Below are 21,623 nucleotides of genomic sequence, written 5' to 3'. Positions count from 1 at the left end.
TACCAGGTTTTAATTTCAACCAGCCAGATTGGACAGATATCTGACAGAAAATTGTATCGTGTATGCCCAGCTTAACTCCTTCAGTGCTGGCGAGTCTCACTTGGGGGGTATCACACATGCATTTTATAGAGTCTACAAAATGCATATGTGATACCCCCCAATGCGCTTTAAATAGGGATTTTGCCATTTATATAACTCAGTTAAGATATTTGAGCGTTCCTGCACCAGGGGTGGCACAAGGAGGAACAGTAACTGGCTGCCTGGAATAATGATTCTTTAATGGTGCGTTTGATGAGGGTCTAAGAAACTTATCGTCTTCTACTCCTTGAGGTTTTACTGGACTTTGAAGTTAGAGGCGCAAAGAACCTGCAACGATCAGCGAGCGATCTGCCGGCGTTACACAGACCCTTAGGGCCTGATCCTGAGTCAGGCGCAGTGGAGCTATTTATTTTCTTCTACGCATGCATCTAAGTGGCGCCCCAGATAGCGAGTGCACAGAGTCAGGGCTGCACCTGAGGAGCCGGGGAGGTGCACAGCCCCAGAAAGGTTTGGAATGTGTAGTGGGTGTTCCGGGCAGTGACAGGGAGGCTCTGATTGGTGCGCTATGCGATAGTGGTTGTATACAGAGATGCAGAATCGCTCACATAGGCCATATTTACATGGATAATCTGCACCGGAAACAGGGCTGTGCAATTTTCTGCGGTGAGACCGATGGTGGCGCACCAAGTTGTATTTCAGGGTATACGGGTGCTCGCAGTGGGCGTATTAGCCCTTGCACACTCAGACGCCTGGCTGTACACCAGGGGAGGGCTTTGTAGCGGTGTCTGCAGAAAGTCAGACATGCGGCCGGCAGAAGATACGGACGCGGCTGGAATTACACTACGTTTGGCGTCCCTGTTTTTTGTAACCAGTCCAGGTCCCATACACTAAACAGGCGTATCACATGAGTGGCGACCGTTGTGTTACTTTAAGGGGGAGATTTAATAAAGCTTTGAGATAAAATTGGAGATAAATAGTACCGACCTATCAAGTGACAGTTAGGAGCTGATTGGTTGGTGCTATTTATCTCCAATTTTATCTCTCAGAGCTTTATTAAATCTCCCCCTAAATGCGATAAGTCTTCTCCTTTGTCTCAATGCTCTATTTATTGCCAACAAAACAACCACCGCAAACAAACCTAAAAATAAACCACCGGATGTTCACATTTATACATTATGTAGAATATACGTAGATAATGTTACCCAAGAAATGTTCCGTGTACTATTGTGACAATTACGTGGAACATCACGTACACAAACTTCCAGCCGTCGCCAGATCCTGTGATGTCAAACTAAATAAACCCTCACAGCGCGCATTTCTCTCCTCATAAAGAAAGCCTCTACCGTCACCTTTCCGATGCGTTTCACTAAACAAAGGGATACAACATGGCAGCCTCATTGTTAAGCTGGATAACGATGTGTGCCCTTGACCATGAATTTCAATATCCTCTTGTTGACAGAAGATAGCAGAGCAGTGTCAGAACAACCTGGAGGAAATGATATTTGTGGTTTTATAACAGTAATCGACGAGGCACTTCCTCGCTGAGGAGTTCAAGCAGATGGCCCTGTCCAGGTTATAGCTTTCTTATTTATACACAAGTGCAGCCCACAATACTCTGCACAGCAACTGGAATAATATTGATCTAAGGATTGGCTCCAGGTTAATAGACTCTTCACTGTGTCTAAACGTTAAGTCCCAATGTGCTGAGGGCGCAGGGCTGGCTTACAGCACAGCTTCATAACACACTGCTCCTATGTACAGAACACACTGCTCCTATGTACAGAACACACTGCTCCTATGTACAGAACACACTGCTCCTATGTACTGTACATTCAGGCAGACACCAGAGGAAGGCAATACATTCTCATTCCAGCTACACCAGTGATTCCCAACCTCGGTCCTCAAGGCACACTAACAGTCCTGGTTTTAGTGATATCCATGATTGTGCACAGATGGTTAAATCAAAACAACTGAGGTACTAATTAAGGCCCTGATTCAGAGCCGGACGCAAGTGGCTGCTCGTTCGCTCCGAGCGATGTTTGCCCAACTGCGCATGCGTACGGATCGTTATACGCATGCGCGAACCACTCAGTGCGGCCGAAATTCATGTGCTCGCAAAATAGCGAATGCCTGATAATTTGAGTGACAGAATGAGGCGTATGTGGGTGGTAACAGGGGAAGGTGCTTGAAAACGGGGAATGGAGATCAGAACGCAGGCGTGCTTAAAGGTCAAAACGGGCGTTTTATGGGTGTGCATATTTAAAACAGCAGCGTCATTGACCACGTCACTGGGTTCTTTTATAGCCAGAACTGCTCGCAAAATTGTGGTAGCAAAAACCAACCACAAGAATAGCGAGCAGTTCATACCCTGGTCGATGTACTCGATTAATCTAATAAATAGCGGACATGACGTAGGATGCGAGCGGCCAGGGGGCGTATTTTTCCAAAAAACAAACGCAAGTTTTGTTCGCTCGTTCAGACCTAGAGGCGTGAACAGACCGCAAACAGCGAACGGTTCATTTGAATAGCCACCCCTTGTTTTAGAACGAACGACCGCAAATAGCGAGTGGCTCTGAATGAGGGCCTAAGTCACTTGTGCTCAAGTATGGCTATCCCTAAAACGTGGACTGTTAGTGTGCCTTGAGGACCGTGGTTGGGAACCCCTGAGCTACACGTATGACCCTGACAGTACTTGTCACACAATGGTAATGTCAGTGAGATGACAGGAAATGAGGAGAGAGACTGGCACCTTCCACCTCCAGTTGTGGTATGAAGAGTCAACATTTAACATGTTGACACCGGAATGTTGATATACGTTTTTTTTGTGCTTATTTTCGTCTAACCCTAACAACAAGCAAAAATCCGTATCTCGATAGTCTGGTGTTCACATGGTAAATATTGACACTATGAACATATCGACATATTGTTTGTCAACCTAAAGCCCATGTCAACATTCCAAACCTGTCGACATTCGGACTGGAATTCCCACCAACTGGGACTATTTTATCCAATAGTTGTTTTTACACCCCGACACCTCCCCTACTCCCGCCTATACTACTCGCACTGGTACACCCCTCACACCTCCCCTACTCCCGCCTATACTACTCGCACTGGTACACCCCTCACACCTCCCCTACTCCCGCCTATACTACTCGCACTGGTACACCCCTCACACCTCCCCTACTCCCGCCTATACTACTCGCACTGGTACACCCCTCACACCTCCCCTACTCCCGCCTATACTACTCGCACTGGCACACCCCTCACACCTCCCCTACTCCCGCCTATACTACTCGCACTGGTACACCCCTCACACCTCCCCTACTCCCGCCTATACTACTCGCACTGGTACACCCCTCACACCTCCCCTACTCCCGCCTATACTACTCGCACTGGTACACCCCTCACACCTCCCCTACTCCCGCCTATACTACTCGCACTGGTACACCCCTCACACCTCCCCTACTCCCGCCTATACTACTCGCACTGGTACACCCCTCACACCTCCCCTACTCCCGCCTATACTACTCGCACTGGTACACCCCTCACACCTCCCCTACTCCCGCCTATACTACTCGCACTGGTACACCCTAACACCTCCCCTACTCCCACCTATACTACTCCCACTGGTACACCCTAACACCTACCCTACTCCCACCTATACTACTCACACTGGTACACCCTCACACCTACCCTACTCCCACCTATACCACTCACATTACTTCCAATTGCCTCTAGCAGGAGTAAAAGCAGCACACAGACCCTTGAATGCCTTTGCCTGATTGACAGAGGTGGTGCAGGGGCCGGGTCGGCTGCCGTTTCCGGACACAGGGTGTCCCCGCCCAGTTTTCCGGGAGTGGCCAGCCCAGGGACTGCATGGATGTACGCAGTCTTCGGAGCTCGCATGCTGACCAGGCGCAACCATTGACCACCGATGGTCGCGATGGTGATCCTAGCCTGCGACCTCGGGATCGCAAATGCAGCAGGGACTGTCATACACCTCCTGCTGCATTTGCATTATTGCAAGGATCGCAATTGCAAAGCTGTCTGCGTGCATATATCATATCTATAGCCTGCGTGCATATATCACATATCTATAGCCTGCGTGCATATATCACATATCTATAGCCTGCGTGCAGCTTTGCAATTGAGATCCTTGCTGAATCAGGCCCTCTGTGACCAATTTAGGATCTTAAAATATTTTTTATTTTCAAATGTAACATGCCCCCACATGTTGGCCACGCCCCCAATTCAGTACAGGGGATGGGGGCACCGAAACATACCCTTGCTTCGGGCACCTAGTTACTCCTGTGAGTATGACTAATAATAGTTTTCATTTCTGCAGCTTTCAGCTCTCACCAAATCCCAATGATACACTCAGCAAGTAACCGAGCATCGGGAGAAGTCATTTATATTTCTTCACTGGCGCTCTACAGAGTAATCTATCCCCCAGATCATTCTAATCCAATTACAGGTATTCTTTTAAAACAGGTTTTGCATTTATTTCTGACTGTCAGGCCGGTCAGCTGACGTGATCCTGTATAGCCGACACAATGAGCTGATGCTCTTATCCAGCCTGTGAATAGTACAGCAGGTATAATCGCATTAAGCTCACTGACTGGAGACTGACACGTGCTAAATTACCTTTCTGCGTTCTTACAGACTCCCAATAACTTCCAGTGTATTAGGGCTCGATTTACTACTATCGTAGTGTGATATTTTTGACTGAATTCGCATTGCAAATTCAGCCAATATCAAAGGGATTTATTAAAAATCTCCTGCAGGGACAGAGGTTGCGATAAAGCTCCGTCCATGCGTATCCCCACCGCAGCCTTATCACTGTTTTTCGGAAAAAATACCGTGACAAGGCGCCGCGCATGACCGGCCGCCGTGACCCCCCCCTTACTTTTACTTACCTTAGTTCAGGTCATGGCTGCTCCGGTAATGTCCTCCCATCCTGCACTGTGACCCGGTCATCTGTTTAATGCAGCAGTTGCCCAGGGTCACAGTGCAGGAGCCGGGAGACCGGCTGACCGGAGGGAGGACATCACCGGAGCCCCGATCACCGGCCCTGGACTCTGGTATTACAACATCAACAGATCCCTCACCCCCTTGTGTCCTATCAATGTTTGTCTGTTGCTGACCAGTTATTACATAGCGCACACATATTCCGCAGCGCATTACAGAGAGTATTTGTCCTGCCCCAGTAGAGATTACAATTATTATTCCCTACAGCCAGGGCCATATTAACAACAGAACTGATGGAGCTACAGCCCCAGGCCACCACATAAACATAGGCCCATCACCATGACAGCATGATAATGACCAGACACCAGCTGGCCACAGGGTCGCCCATAAATCAGAAGTATTACAATTGTATTTCTCATTTTTCTCACAAAAATAAACAATTATTATAATGTCCCGTCCATTATAACAATTGTATATTTTTGTGAGAAACATTAGAAATACATACGGCGCCACTTACCGCCATGCAACGCAATTGTACTGATCGCATATGCACTAACATACGGCGCCACTTACCGCCATGCAACGCAATTGTACTGATCGCATATGCACTAACATATGGCGCCACTTACCGCCATGCAACGCAATTGTACTGATCGCATATGCACTAACATGGCGCCACTTACCGCCATGCAACGCAATTGTACTGATCGCATATGCACTAACATATGGCGCCACTTACCGCCATGCAACGCAATTGTACTGCGCATATGCACTAACATATGGCGCCACTTACCGCCATGCAACGCAATTGTACTGATCGCATATGCACTAACATATGGCGCCACTTACCGCCATGCAACGCAATTGCACTGATCGCATATGCACTAACATATAGCGCCACTTACCGCCATGCAACGCAATTGTACTGATCGCATATGCACTAACATATGGCGCCACTTACCGCCATGCAACGCAATTGTACTGATCGCATATGCACTAACATGGCGCCACTTACCGCCATGCAACGCAATTGTACTGATCGCATATGCACTAACATATGGCGCCACTTACCGCCATGCAACGCAATTGTACTGATCGCATATGCACTAACATATGGCGCCACTTACCGCCATGCAACGCAATTGTACTGATCGCATATGCACTAACATATGGCGCCACTTACCGCCATGCAACGCAATTGTACTGATCGCATATGCACTAACATATGGCGCCACTTACCGCCATGCAACGCAATTGTACTGATCGCATATGCACTAACATGGCGCCACTTACCGCCATGCAACGCAATTGTACTGATCGCATATGCACTAACATATGGCGCCACTTACCGCCATGCAACGCAATTGCACTGATCGCATATGCACTAACATATAGCGCCACTTACCGCCATGCAACGCAATTGTACTGATCGCATATGCACTAACATATGCGATCAGTACAGCAATGGACAGCTCTTCCGATAAGCGCTGTCCTTTGCGATCTCCGCTGCGCCATGGACTTCCGCAGAGTGACGCGGCGGCCGCGGGCATGCTGGGAGGGATCCGATTGGATCCCTCATAGCAGCGCGATGCGGTAGAAGACCATAGGCTTCTATAGGGTAACGCCAGCAATAGCTGGCGTTACCTTCCGCGTCTTAGCCCGGCGATAACACATTAGTGCATACGGAATATGCTGCAAAACCCCGGAAACTGGGTTTTTACCGCATTTCTCGTTTAGTGCATCCCGGCCAATGTTACATATATAGGGAGACAGTGGGGCTAATAGTGTATGGATGTACACGCCCACATGGCTCTGGCCACACCTACACAGCACTGGTTACACCCACAGTGCCGGCCACACCTCCTCTGCTTCTAATTGGACCTTACCTACATGTTCACACACGTGCACTAGAGTTATTCCTGTCTGTCAGGAGCATCCCCAGTATGAGGGATATTTTTTGGACTGAGGGGAAACCGGAGCACCCGGAGGAAACCCACGCCAGCACGGGGAGAATATACAATCTCCACACACTAAGGTCCTTGGTGGGAAACAAACCCAAGACCTCAGTGCTGTGAGGCAGTAATGCTGACCACAACACCAACTGTGCTATGTTTGTCCAAATGAGCTCTCTGCACGTGTCATGTCTTATTACTGCTGTCACCGCCTCATTACTATGGGACATGCCGATTACCTTGTACAACTATAATAAATAGATCTATACATGTAACATAAGTGACTTATTTCCTATACACCTGCATACACGGAGGAGCGTCTGGGACTCACCTGGGACTGGCTGCTATTATCAGCATCTGTCCATCAATCATTACAGTCACTGAGTAAACAGGGAACAGGCTACAAGCAGATTATTCCACCCCCTCACCAACAAGTCAGCGGGAGACAAAGGGCAGAGGGGATTCACCACCCAAATGTACAGGCACCTGACAAACTCTCATCCCACACAGCGATAATGGGGTCCTTTCCTGCATAACCTTACCTGCAGGAACAGCGACCCTTCTCATCGGGGACTTCTGTCTTATTAAATAACCAGAAGCATTTTATCTCAAACAGAGAAAACCTAGAGGTGACCATCGTGTCCTGCGCCAGCTCCCGGTATATATTAATATAATGGTGGATATTGTTGGACTGCAATTTGAAAGTAATTACTACACTACAAACTATATTTCAGCATTTTAAGCCACATATTTGCTAATCAGTCGTAAAAATAATCTCATTTAAACCTTTTTGTTCTTTGATCCCGGCCGTAACACGTGTAGCCGGGGACCAGGAGAGAGGTTGCCCTGGGGGTCGCTTGGTACCACTTATCATTGTTTAGCCTGGTTTCCGAATTTAGCTTTTAGGCCTTGCAATAACTATAAAGAGAGTTTATAAATATGTCCCCAGATCAGAAGTAAGATGAGACCATTATAGAAACAATGGCCCTCATTCAGAGCCGCTCGTTAGCGGCAGTACGCTCGTTCCGAGCGATGTTTGCACATCTGCGCATGCGTACGGTTTTTAGTACGCATGCGCGGACCAGTCAGTGCGGACAAAAATCGTTTGTACGCTATATAGCGAGTGCCTGCTATTTTGAGTGACAGAATGAGGCGTATGTGGGTGGTAACGGGAAGGTGCTTGAAAATGGGGAGTGGAGAGCCGAACGCAGGCGTGCTTAAAGGTCAAAACGGGCGTATTATGGGTGTGCATAATTAATACAGCAGCGTCATTGACCACGTCACTGGGTTATTTTATAGCCAGAACTGCTCGCAAATTTGTGGTAGCAAACACCAACCACAAGAATAGCGAGCAGTTCATACGCTGGTCGATGTACTCGATTAATCTAATAAATAGCGGACATGACGTATGGTGCGAGCGGCCAGGGGGCGTTTTTAACTAATAAACGAGCGTATGTTTTGCCCGCTCGTTCAGACTTAGAGGTGTGAACAGACTGCAATTTGCGAACGGATCATTTGAATAGCCACCCCTTGTTTTCGAACGAACGACCGCAAATAGCGAACGGCTCTGAATGAGGGCCAATGTTCTACTGACGATGCGATCAGCAGCGGATAAAGTGGCCGGACACTATAGATAGTAAGCGCACGTGTATTTAGGGTCTGACACATAGAAAGCAGGGATATGCCGGACTGTCAGGAGGGGGTAAAGGGCTCGGGGGGAGCGAAACATAAAGATGGGTGCAGTCTCATCACGTTTTTCCGGTACCCACACAAATGTCACCTCCCCGGCTTTTCCAGGAGACTTTGCATTTCCATTACATTACTCTGTTTTCTATAACACCAATATATAGATATACAATTAATATGGGCAAAAAAAAAAAAGGTGTTTTTCTTTAAACTGCAAGCTAACTAAAAGCCAATATGTACATTGTTCTTACACCCGCCCAACAGAAATACTTTGTGCTTCTTGCACGAATTCACCGCCCTAAAACACAGAGGCGTTCATAATAAACCTGCACATGAGAATGATAACGCTTTATTTATAGTAATCACTGGTTTAGACTAAGTGCATTTATCAGGAATAAGTCAGCAGCCTAAGGCGGCACACCACTAGGGAACAACAATATATAATACTGAGGCAGATGTGTGACGCTCTGGGAAGTGATGAACTCGAGAGTGATAAACGACCAACCAATCAGCTCCTAACTGTCATTACAGGCTGTGTTTGAAAAATGACAGTTGGGAGCTGATTGGTTGGTCATCTATCACTCTGCACTTTATCACTTCCCAGAGCTTCATGCATCTGACTCTGCGCTAATGATGTATGCTAAGCAGCTCAGTTTCAATTAGAATCAATTGCGACGTGAACAAAATTGAGCGTTTTCTCATATACATGTGTGTAGGTGTCTGTACAGAATGTGTAGGGAGTTCCACAACGCATGCAAATAATTTTAATAACAAAGATAAGAGTTTATAGCCCTTTTAAAAAAGGGTTAGGGGGGCGTGGCCTGACTGGATACCAGGGCAGACGTGTTGCCCTTCAGCTCCCTACAAACCCTCATAGATTGCCCTGCTACGCCTGCCCCTTGCTGTTTGGAGAGACCTCTCCTGCATAATTACCCCCTCTGGGCTCCGCTGATCCCCCGGCTGGAAGTCGCGAAGGCTTATCTCCCCCGGGGCCTTTGCGGCCTACTCCGCCTCCAGAGTCCCCGGCCTCGATTTTCAAGCCGGGCCCGCCGGTGCCGCACTTGCCGCCGATCGCGGCCGGACTTTCCCGCGGCCATCCTGTCACCTTGGACCCCACTCTGCCTGACTGGAGTGGTGGTCTAGGCGGCCTGTGGAGTCAGGGGAACCCAGGAAAGACCAGTAAACGGAGCCGCGAATCGCGGGAGGGCGCCATTTTGGCTCCTTTATAACTCCCCCTGCATTACCTCAGCATCTGCTGCTTGGGAGACCCTGACACCAGGAGTAAAGAGGACACCTTACCAGGGCCCCTTTGACCAACCACCTCTATACACAGGTACATGATTATATCAAATCTATTAATTCCTGTGTTGAACTGTGGCTCCTGATCCCTGGCTCCCTTAAATCTGCTCCCTGAGTACACATTGAGATACTGCAGCTATAGGTGGCTGTGACGAGTGACCTGTCGGCTGGCCCGGGGTTGCAGTTTTGACTCTGGTCTCCTTAATATTGCAGTACCCTCTTCAGAGAGTAATCGAGTTATAGCAGACGCCATTTTGGATCATCTGTGCAAACATATAATACCAAAATCAGTCACCTCTATGGTTATTGCTCTCTATGCCTACTTGTTCTCCAGGAGCCTGGGCGGATTACTGAAGTGTCGTTACTAGTTGTGACTCACTATGTCTCTCTGAAACAGCTTTCCGCGTTGACCCTGATGCCTCTCTGAAACTTATCAACATGCAGATTTAATCTTTCCTTCTCAATGTAACCACCGATCATAAATTTAAACATCACCAGTACCTGTATCTGCTCGACACTAGTTGGAGGTGGCGCTTCATTGGATCACATCGGTATGGCTCCAAAAAGAATAAAAGCGGCCAAATCGGCCCCACCAGTTCACTTTTTTGGATCCTCTTCTACCTCTACTAAAAGTCGTCTTCAACAATCACCACCTGTGTCTGCTACGTCTCCAAAATCCCCACCTAGACAAGCAAGTGGTCCTCCTGTACCTTCTCAGGAAAATGAGGACAGTTTAGATGGTCCAGTTACCCTGCGTTCCATTCATACTATGTTAACGTCATTTAAGGTGGATATAACCTCGGAATTAAAATCTACTATTCAATCTCTGAGAGCTGATATTAGTGAAATCGGAGATCGTACCGACCATTTGGAATCTAAAATGGAAGAATTGGTTGCATCACATAACGACCTAATCTCAGCACACGTCTCTCTGCAGGAGGAATTAGCCTCTGTGCGAGACAAGGTAACAGATCTGGAAGACCGCTCCAGATGCAACAACATTAAAATAAGGTATTCCGGACTCCGTCACAAATGCTGAGTTATATGATTATGCCACGGAATTATTCCAGAAACTTCTTCCTGATGCCTTACCCTCGGATCTTACTTCCAAAATCCAAACAAGCTCCAGCCCAAGCACCTAAAGACACCCTCCTTAGAGTTAATTTCTTCCATAATAAGGAGCGTATACTTAAGGCTACTCTCCCTTCCTCCCCCACAGTTGAATGTCTGGACAATCTCCAACTTTTCCCTGACATTTCCCCAGCGACTCTGGCAAAACGACGTCTTTCCTCCCAATTACACTGGCCTTGCGTAAAGAAAATATTCAGTATAGATGGGGATTCCCGACGAAACTGATTGTAACAAGAAATGTATACAGTCATACAATCTCCAGAAGATGGGCCAGCTATTCTTCAAAATGGGGTGTTGCTCTTCCTAACCCTACCAATATGCCTCCTAAACCTATACCCCAAGAATGGTCCACAGTGCCGAGGTGATCCCTTGGGGTGAAGTATCTTTACAGTTACTGGCTGTAGTTCTACCATTCCAAGCTATATTTCGTATTTTGTTATTCAATATGCTCTTTCTGTTTTTATTTTTTTTACCTGTACTTTCTATGTGTAATATGTCTACGGCTTTATGATGTACTTTAAGATTTTTCATTCAGTTCTTTCACAGCTAAGGGCATATATTATATTTGCGTGGTTATTTAGTGGATTGGGTTGATGAAGAATATACTCAATGTTATTGGTGGACCGATAGATAGCTTAATGGATAACTGGTAGTATATGAGACTTCCATATAATTTGGGAACTGCTTTCTACAGTCTTTCTGCTTTTTGTAGTGGTTACATTGCATTTAATTTTTTTTATTTTTTCTCTTTTCTTTATATACATAAATGATATTTGATAGTTAGCATTCAAACATAGCCATATTTGATACAACCTATGTGTCACACGCCGGCCTGGAGACCCCAGAATCAGACCCCGTCGCTTACCTGTGCGGGCGTTGACCCGCGCTGTCTTCCGGCTCCCGCGCTGTACGCTGTTGTCCTCTGGAGGGTCCCGCTGCTGTGCTGCTCCCACGCCGGCTCCTGCTCACCGCTGGTCCCCGCTGACTACCTCCAGGAAGCGCTGTCCTCCGGTCCATGGGCGCGGCCATCTTGGATTGCCCATGTGACCCCACTTCCACCAATGAGGAGCCTTCTCCTTCTCTCTCAGCCTGTCAGCTCCCAGTGTCCACTATAAAAGGATCCCCAATGCTCACACAAGTTGCCAGTGCAACTAGTTTCTTAGTTTAGCTAAGTAGCCTTCCCACTGCGCTCCAGCCGCTCCACGTAGCCACTCAGCTACCAACGTCTACCCACGGCTATCCAGCCGCCCCACGTAGCCACTCAGCTGCCAACGTCTACCCACGGCTATCCAGCCGCTCCACGTAGCCACTCAGCTGCCAACGTCTACCCACGGCTATCCAGCCGCTCCACGTAGCCACTCAGCTACCAACGTCTACACACGGTTATCCAGCCGCTCCACATAGCCACTCAGCTACCAACGTCTATCCAGCCGCTCCACGTAGCCACTCAGCTACCAACGTCTACCCACGGCTATCCAGCCGCTCTACGTAGCCTCTCAGCTGCCAACGTCTACCCACGGCTATCCAGCCGCTCCACGTAGCCACTCAGCTACCAACGTCTACCCACGACTATCCAGCCGCTCCACGTAGCCACTCAGCTACCAACGTCTACACACGGTTATCCAGCCGCTCCACATAGCCACTCAGCTGCCAACGTCTACCCACGGCTATCCAGCCGCTCCACGTAGCCACTCAGCTACCAACGTCTACCCACGGCTATCCAGCCGCTCTACGTAGCCACTCAGCTACCTACGTCTACCCACTGCTATCCAGCCGCTCCACGTAGCCACTCAGCTACCAACGTCTACCCTAGGCTATCCAGCCGCTCCACGCAGCTTCCTAGCTATCTCGTTACTGCCGCATTCCTCAAACCCCTGTCAGTTCGCTGCACCCTCTCATGCGGAGAAACTTCATTAAGCCAAGCCTCCTCCAGCGAGCGTCTGCGCCAAATAATACAGATCCAAGGCCCAGTCCGGGAACACAGCTCCTAAATTCCACGCTTGTGACAGTTTGCACTGGCCAGATGGACTCGGCAAGTGGTCAAGGATCTGGGATAGAAGCCTCGCAGGATGTACTATCCCGTCTGGAAAGACAGGAGACCTCTCAGGCTCAGCTGATCCAATTTATCCAAGATATGTCGTCACGCCTGGACAACATCCAGTCCTTACTGGCTCATCCCGCTCCCGCTGGCTCCCAAGCCGCCTCTCCTCCTGTGGTGTCACCTGCTCCTCCGGTTCTACCTCCTGCTCGTCTTCAGCTCTCCCCTCCGAGCAAGTTCGATAGCAACCCCAAATTATGCAGGGGTTTTTTAAATCAATGCGAAATCCAATTCGAGCTACAATCCGCCAACTTTCCGACGGCCAGAACCAGGGTGGCATATATCATCTCTCTACTCTCTGGTCAAGCACTCGATTGGGTCTCGCCCCTTTGGGAGAAGTCGGATCCCCTGCTCTCCAACTACCCCGAATTTGTTGCTACATTTCGCAAAATCTTTGATGAACCCGGAAGAACCACCTCCGCATCAGCTGATATTCTACGCCTCCGTCAGGGCAGCAGGACCGTCGGCCAATACGTAGTCCAGTTCCAGACTCTGGCTTCAGAAGTCAATTGGAACGAGGATGCCCTCATCGCTGCCTTCTGGAGTGGCCTTTCTGAAAGGCTCAAAGACGACCTAGCTTCCCGTGACCTTCCAACCAGTTTGGATGGGTTAATCTCCCTCTGCAACAAGGTGGATCTCCGTCACAGGGAGCGTGCCTTGGAAAGAGGCAGATTTGATCGTGGAAGGCCACGTCCAGTTTCCCGCTTACCCTCTCCTCCTCTGGGCAAAGAACCCATGCAGGTCAACCGCTCTCATTTATCGGCTGAGGAGCGTCAGAAAAGGCGGAGGCAGAACCTCTGTATGTACTGCGGATCTCCTCAACATTTAGTTAAAACTTGTCCCATTCGTCCGGGAAACGCCTCCTCCTAACTTATGAAAGAGAGGTTAAGTTAGGAGTTGCCATTGAATCACAAAGGAAGTCTGATTCCACCATCCAGGCTCATTTAAAGTGTCCTCGAGGTTCCAAAGCTGTATTAGCTCTCCTGGATTCCGGAGCGGCAGAGAACTTTGTCACTACTGAATTTGTCCAGAAGCATCAAATCCCCATGGAAGCGTTGCCTCGAGTCATCACTTTAACCGCCATCGATGGTAGTCGCATTTCTAGTGGAACCATCACCCATCGTACAACACCACTTAAACTTACCATTAGGGTGCTCCATTCCGAACAACTATCCTTCCTAGTGATTCCCAAAGCCTCTCATTCTTTAGTCCTCGGATTACCCTGGCTACAGAGACATTCACCTCAAATCAATTGGACCACCATGCAAATAATCTCCTGGGGTTCCAATTGCTTCAAAGGTTGCCTTCAGCGGGTAATACCTATCAGATCTTCCGTTGTACGGGATTCTACAGACCTGCCCAAAGCATACGATGGGTTTCAGGACGTCTTTTGCAAACAGAGCGCAGACCTGTTACCTCCCCATCGTGATTGGGACTGTCCCATAGATCTGATTCCCGGGAAGAATCCTCCTAGGGGCCGAACCTATCCTCTATCTCTCCCTGAGACTCAGGCCATGTCGGAGTACATTACGGAAAACTTAAATAAAGGCTTCATTCGACCTTCCACGTCTCTAGCAGGGGCTGGATTTTTCTTCGTAAAAAAAAAAGATGGTGGCTTGCGCCCGTGTATTGACTACCGGGGTCTTAATGAAATAACTATTAAGAATCGCTACCCTCTTCCTCTCATCACAGAGTTATTTGATAGAGTCAAGGGAGCCACAGTTTTTTCCAAACTCGACCTAAGAGGAGCCTATAATTTAATTCGTATCCGTCCAGGCGATGAATGGAAACGGCCTTCAACACCAGGGATGGGCACTACGAGTATCTCGTTATGCCCTTCGGCCTCTGTAATGCTCCGGCCGTCTTCCAGTTTTTCGTCAATGAAATCTTCCGGGACCTCTTGTACAAGTGTGTGGTCGTTTACTTAGACGACATTTTGATTTTTTCTCAAGACCTCCAAACTCATCGAGACCAGGTCAAACAAGTCCTTCTGAGGTTGCGGTCCAATCAACTGTTTTGCAAATTAGAGAAGTGTCTGTTTGAGGTCTCAAGTGTACCATTCCTGGGATACATTATCTCCGGAACAGGCCTTCAAATGGATTCGTCAAAACTACAAGCCATTCTTGATTGGTCTCTTCCTTCTTCCTTAAAATCCATACAAAGATTCCTAGGATTTGCCAATTACTATCGCAAGTTTGTAAAAGGTTTCTCGACTCTGGTAGCTCCGATTACAGCGCTCACCCGCAAGGGAGCAGATCCAACTATATGGCCCGTCGAAGCTACCTCTGCATTTCAACTTCTTAAGCAAGCCTTCATCTCCGCTCCCATCTTAAAGCAACCAGACTCCACCCGGCCCTTTATCCTGGAGGTGGACGCATCCTCTGAAGGTGTCGGTGCAGTGCTCTCCCAGCGATTTAAAGATGAAAAACTTCATCCCTGTGGTTTCTTTTCCCGGAAGTTTTTGCCTGCAGAGAGAAGAACTACACCATTGGAGATCAAGAGTTACTCGCCATGAAACTAGCCCTCGAAGAATGGCGATATCTTCTAGAAGGAGCTCATTACCCCATTACCATTTTTACTGACCATAAGAACCTCCTTTATCTTAAATCTGCAAATTGCTTGAACCCTCGTCAAGCCCGGTGGGCAATGTTTTTCTCCAGATTTAATTTCAAAGTCTCCTATCGCCCCGGTTCACAAAACCTCAAAGCCAACGCACTCTCCCGTTCCATGACGAGCAACCCTGATCTACCCATGGAGCAGCCCCAACCAATCTTGAATTCCGCTTCCTTCGCCTCTACTCAACTATCTTCTATACCCCCGGTTGGGAAGACTTTCGTCGCTCCGGAACTCCGCAAGAGGTTACTGCATTGGGCTCATGCTTCCCGGTTCTCTGGTCACCTGGGTATGGATAAAACCCTAGAATTTATCCAGCGGTCCTATTGGTGGTCTTCGATGAAAAAGGACGTCAGGTCTTATGTCTTCATGCATCAAATGTGCCCAACACAAGATACCTCGGCGGGTTCCACACGGTCAACTCCAACCTCTTGCAATTCCATCTAAGCCATGGACTCACCTATCTATGGATTTCATCTCTGATCTTCCTCCATCTCGGGGCCACAACACAATTTGGGTTATCGTGGATCGTTTTTCTAAAATGGCTCATTTCGTACCACTTACTGGGCTTCCGTCTGCACCTCTACTCGCCCAGAGCTTTATAAAAGAGATCTTCAAGCTCCACGGCCTTCCTCAAGAGATCATCTCCGACAGGGGAGTACAGTTCGTAGCGAAGTTCTGGAGGTCACTCTGCTCAGCCCTTCAGGTAAAACTCAAATTTTCTATCGCTTATCATCCCCAGACCAACGGTCAGACCGAAAGGGTCAATCAAGCCCTGGAACAGTTCCTGCGCACTTTTGTCTCCTCCTCCCAAGATGACTGGATTGAACTTCTTCCTTGGGCCGAATTTGCCCACAATAATCATTATCACACATCCACCAGCTCAACTCCTTTTTTTACAGTTTTTGGTCAACATCCTCGAGTGCCAGATTTCCCTCTTCTTCCCACATTAGATGTGCCTGCGGCCAAAATGTCCCTTCAACGATTCTCCAACATCTGGGAAAAGGTTCGTTCCTCTCTGACTAAAACGTCAGCCCGGTACAAGAGATTTGCTGACCGCCAAAGACGAGCAATTCCAAATTTCCGACCTGGGGATATGGTCTGGCTCTCTACCCGAAACCTAAGACTCCGAGTACCCTCGATGAAATTTGCTCCGCGGTTCATTGGTCCATTCCCAATCATCAAAGTCCTGAATCCTGTGGCTTACAAGTTAAAGCTTCCTCCATTTCTTCGCATTCCAAGTTCCTTCCATATTTCTCTTTTAAAACCACTAGTCTTAAACCGATTTCAGAAGGTCCTGCCTAAAGCTTCTAGTGTTCAAACACAGCAGGGAGAGGAGTTCGAAGTTGACAGAATCTTAGATTCCCGTTGTCGATACAACCGTCTTCAATACCTTATCGACTGGAAGAATTATGGTCCGGAGGAACGAATCTGGATAAATGCCTCCGATGTCCATGCACCCCGTCTGGTCAAAGCGTTCCATGTGAAATTTCCTCATAAACCAAGGAAGTGTCCGGTGGCCACTCTTGAAGAAGGGGGTACTGTCACACGCCGGCCTGGAGACCCCAGAATCAGACCCCGTCGCTTACCTGTGCGGGCGATGACCCGCGCTGTCTTCCGGCTCCCGCGCTGTACGCTGTTGTCCTCTGGAGGGTCCCGCTGCTGTGCTGCTCCCACGCCGGCTCCTGCTCACCGCTGGTCCCCGCTGACTACCTCCAGGAAGCGCTGTTCTCCGGTCCATGGGCGCGGCCATCTTGGATTGCCCATGTGACCCCACTTCCACCAATGAGGAGCCTTCTCCTTCTCTCTCAGCCTGTCAGCTCCCAGTGTCCACTATAAAAGGATCCCCAATGCTCACACAAGTTGCCAGTGCAACTAGTTTCTTAGTTTAGCTAAGTAGCCTTCCCACTGCGCTCCAGCCGCTCCACGTAGCCGCTCAGCTACCAACGTCTACCCACGGCTATCCAGCCGCTCCACGTAGCCACTCAGCTACCAACGTCTACCCACGGCTATCCAGCCGCTCCACGTAGCCACTCAGCTGCCAACGTCTACCCACGGCTATCCAGCCGCTCCACGTAGCCACTCAGCTACCAACGTCTACCCACGACTATCCAGCCGCTCCACGTAGCCTCTCAGCTACCAACGTCTACCCACAGCTATCCAGCCGCTCCACGTAGCCACTCAGCTACCAACGTCTACCCACGACTATCCAGCCGCTCCACGTAGCCACTCAGCTGCCAACGTCTACCCACGGCTATCCAGCCGCTCCACGTAGCCACTCAGCTACCAACGTCTACACACGGCTATCCAGCCGCTCCACATAGCCACTCAGCTACCAACGTCTACCCACGACTATCCAGCCGCTCCACGTAGCAACTCAGCTACCAACGTCTACACACGGCTATCCAGCCGCTCCACGTAGCCACTCAGCTGCCAACGTCTACCCAGCCGCTCTACGTAGCCACTCAGCTACCTACGTCTACCCACTGCTATCCAGCCGCTCCACGTAGCCACTCAGCTACCGTCTACCCTAGGCTATCCAGCTGCTCCACGCAGCTTCCTAGCTATCTCGTTACTGCCGCATTCCTCAAACCCCTGTCAGTTCGCTGCACCCTCTCATGCGGAGAAACTTCATTAAGCCAAGCCTCCTCCAGCGAGCGTCTGCGCCAAATAATACAGATCCAAGGCCCAGTCCGGGAACACAGCTCCTAAATTCCACGCTTGTGACACTATGTTGTTAATATTACAATTGAAGGAATTATTTGAAATGAGGGGTATTAGCTGGTCTTCTCTTTGACCCTCCCCCCCATACTTTCAATTTTTCTGTCATGTTCTGTTTCAATGACAGAAACTCTAGCTCCTTTATGGATGCTATTTCGGTTTGTTCTGTTTTTTTGTTTTATATGTTTGTTATTTTATTTATTAATTTTTTATGCATACAATCTCTGTATTTGTAATTTTTGTGCAGGTCTATTTGTAAAAAATCCACACCACATTTATCCGATTCCTCCCCATGGTCAATTTTTTAAGCATAAATGTTAAGGGCCTTAATTCACCTCATAAGCGACGTCTTGCATTAAAATACTTCTTAGATCAAAGAGCTGACATAGCAGCAATCCAAGAATCGCATTTCCCATTACATTCTACTCCTCAGTTTATTAATAAAGCCTATCCGACTTGCTATACCTCCTGTGGCCCATTTAAGAGGAATGGAGTAGCCATACTTTTGAGCAGATCATGCCCATTTAAAATAGAAAGTAAATGGGTGGATTGCAGTGGTAGATATATTATCTTGGTGGGGAAGATAGGTACTAAATACATCACTCTAGTGTCAATATATGTCCCTAATACAAGACAACCTAGTTTTCTTAAAAAGTTTTTACTTAAATTACAGGAGACTAGAAAGGGTGCTTTATTCATTATGGGCGACTTTAATCTTGCACCCGATCCTAAATTGGAGAAATCTTCTTCTCTCGATAAACAATCATTGAATGTGGCTTCCTCTCTAGCTCGTTCCTTCTCGCACTTGTTGGCTGAATTTGACCTATATGATGTTTGGAGAATCAAACACTCAAGAACCCGTGATTATACCTTCTATTCAGCAGTTCACAAATCATACTCTAGAATAGATCTTCTCTTGACTGATAAATGGTCTCTCCAGTCCATTCCCCGGATTGATATTTTACCAATTACTTGGTCCGACCATGCTCCCTTACTATGGTCTTGGATCCCCTTTCCCACGTCTCCCACCTTTAGACCTTTGCGTTTACAAGAGTATATTTTATTAGATGATGTTGGCTCACGTGTCATGACTGACGCATTGACTGCATATGTAGAATTAAATTCTCCCAAAGACACTTCAGCCACGAATCATTGGTGTGCACTCAAGGCAGTAATGAGGGGGGCTGCTATACAAGCCGCAGTTAAGATTCGGAAATCGAATCAAGAAATATATCTCGCATATCAAGCTGATCTTTTAAAATTAGAAACACAACATAAACAAAATCCAAAGGATTCTATTGTCCTCTCTGCCCTATTAGAAGCCAGGAAGAAGTTAAATAATCTACACCTCTCCCAAATTCAATGTGCTATCACTAAATTAAATCAGAAGTTTTACTCTCTTGGAAATAGAGCCAATAAACTGCTAGCCCGCAAGCTTAGAGGGAAAAATGCTATTAATAGAATTAAAAGTCTCTCTAACCCCAATGGATCCTCAATATCAAATCCTAAAGATATTGCTCAACAATTCGCCTTATACTATGAAAAGCTTTATAACCTTTCTCAAGATACCCATATACCTGAGCCCTCTGAATCTGTGATAAATTCATTCTTAGATTCTATTAATCTTCCATGTCTTTCCCCTTTAGAAGCAGAAGCTCTATGTGTCCCTTGGAGTGATAGCGAAGTATTAAGAGCGGTTAAATCCCTTAAAAAAGATAAAGCACCTGGCCCAGACGGATTCATTAACAGTTTCTATACGCATTTTCAAACCATTTTGACCCCTATTGTAGTAAATTTATTCAACGATGTCTCTACTCAATCATTTCCTAAAGAAATGTTAGAAGCCCAAATCATCACTATTTTGAAGCCTGGCAAGGACCCGACACTTTGCCCAAACTATAGGCCAATAGCTCTATTAAATTCAGATATCAAATTATATGCAAAAATAATCGCTAATAGATTGAATCCTATTCTCCCTAATTTAGTTTCTTTTGATCAGGTGGGCTTTATCTTAGGGAGACAAGCACCAGACAATACCAGAAGAGTTTTTTCCCTTCTGGAAGCCCAAGCAGCTTGTTCTGTGCCTATGGTTTTATTGTCCTTAGACGCGGAAAAAGCCTTCGATAGGCTACACTGGCTTTTCATGTCCCGGGTCCTGGCTAAGTTTCGCTTTTCTGGCTTGTTTTTGAAGGCTATCTTGAATCTCTACACTGTCCCTTCGGCTAGAGTATACAGTAATGGGTTTTTGTCCAACGGTTTTAATATCTCTAACGGGACTAGCCAGGGGTGCCCCCTTTCACCTTTAATTTTTGCACTAGCTATGGAACCCTTAGGATATGTCTTTTTGCTGATGACGTCCTGCTATTCGTCACGAAACCAGACATTTCCTTACCTGCTCTTCACAATATACTTCAAGAATATACTGCATCGTCATACTATAAACTAAATACCTCAAAATCAGAAGCACTAGCATTCAATATTGATCAGGCTTCCCTAGATAGTCTCCAGAATCAATACCCTTATGCCTGGCAGACATCATCTCTTAAATATCTGGGGATCAATATCCCTTTAAATCCTCAAAATGTTATTAAATATAATTATCAGCCTTTGTTAGAACAATTCTCAGCACTTACCAAAGCATGGGTTAATTATGAAATCTCCTGGATGGGCCGTCTCTCTTCTGCAAAAATTATGCTTCTTCCAAAAATTCTGTACTTATTTAGTTCCATTCCATATTTAGTTCCATTGACCCTGCTAAACAAATTCTATGCAGTTCTATCTACGTATATTTGGAAGGGTAAACGTCCTCGTATAGTTAGGACTCGACTATTTTGGTCCAAATCTAGAGGGGGACTAGCGGCTCCTAATCTTGAATTCTACCAACACGCTTGTCTTTTGGAACAGATGAAAGACTGGTTAGCCCCTCTACCGATTAAGCCATGGGTATCTATTGAAATATCTGTATCTCAAACTCTCCCCTTACAGGACATCTTGTGGACTAAAACTGCTGCTAGACCCCATAAATCCCTTATTCCAAAGAGCGTCTCTGATACCCTTATAGCTTGGGACAAATTGATTTCCACACATGGAGAATTTTCTCTTCCCTCGTCTCACAT

This window comes from Taudactylus pleione, unplaced genomic scaffold (assembly GCF_031769625.1).
Source record: "Taudactylus pleione unplaced genomic scaffold, aTauple2 ptg000027l, whole genome shotgun sequence".
In the NCBI taxonomy this organism is placed as follows: Eukaryota; Metazoa; Chordata; class Amphibia; order Anura; family Myobatrachidae; genus Taudactylus; species Taudactylus pleione.
The sequence above is the reverse complement of the archived record's forward strand: the minus strand, read 5'-3'. Positions refer to the sequence as shown.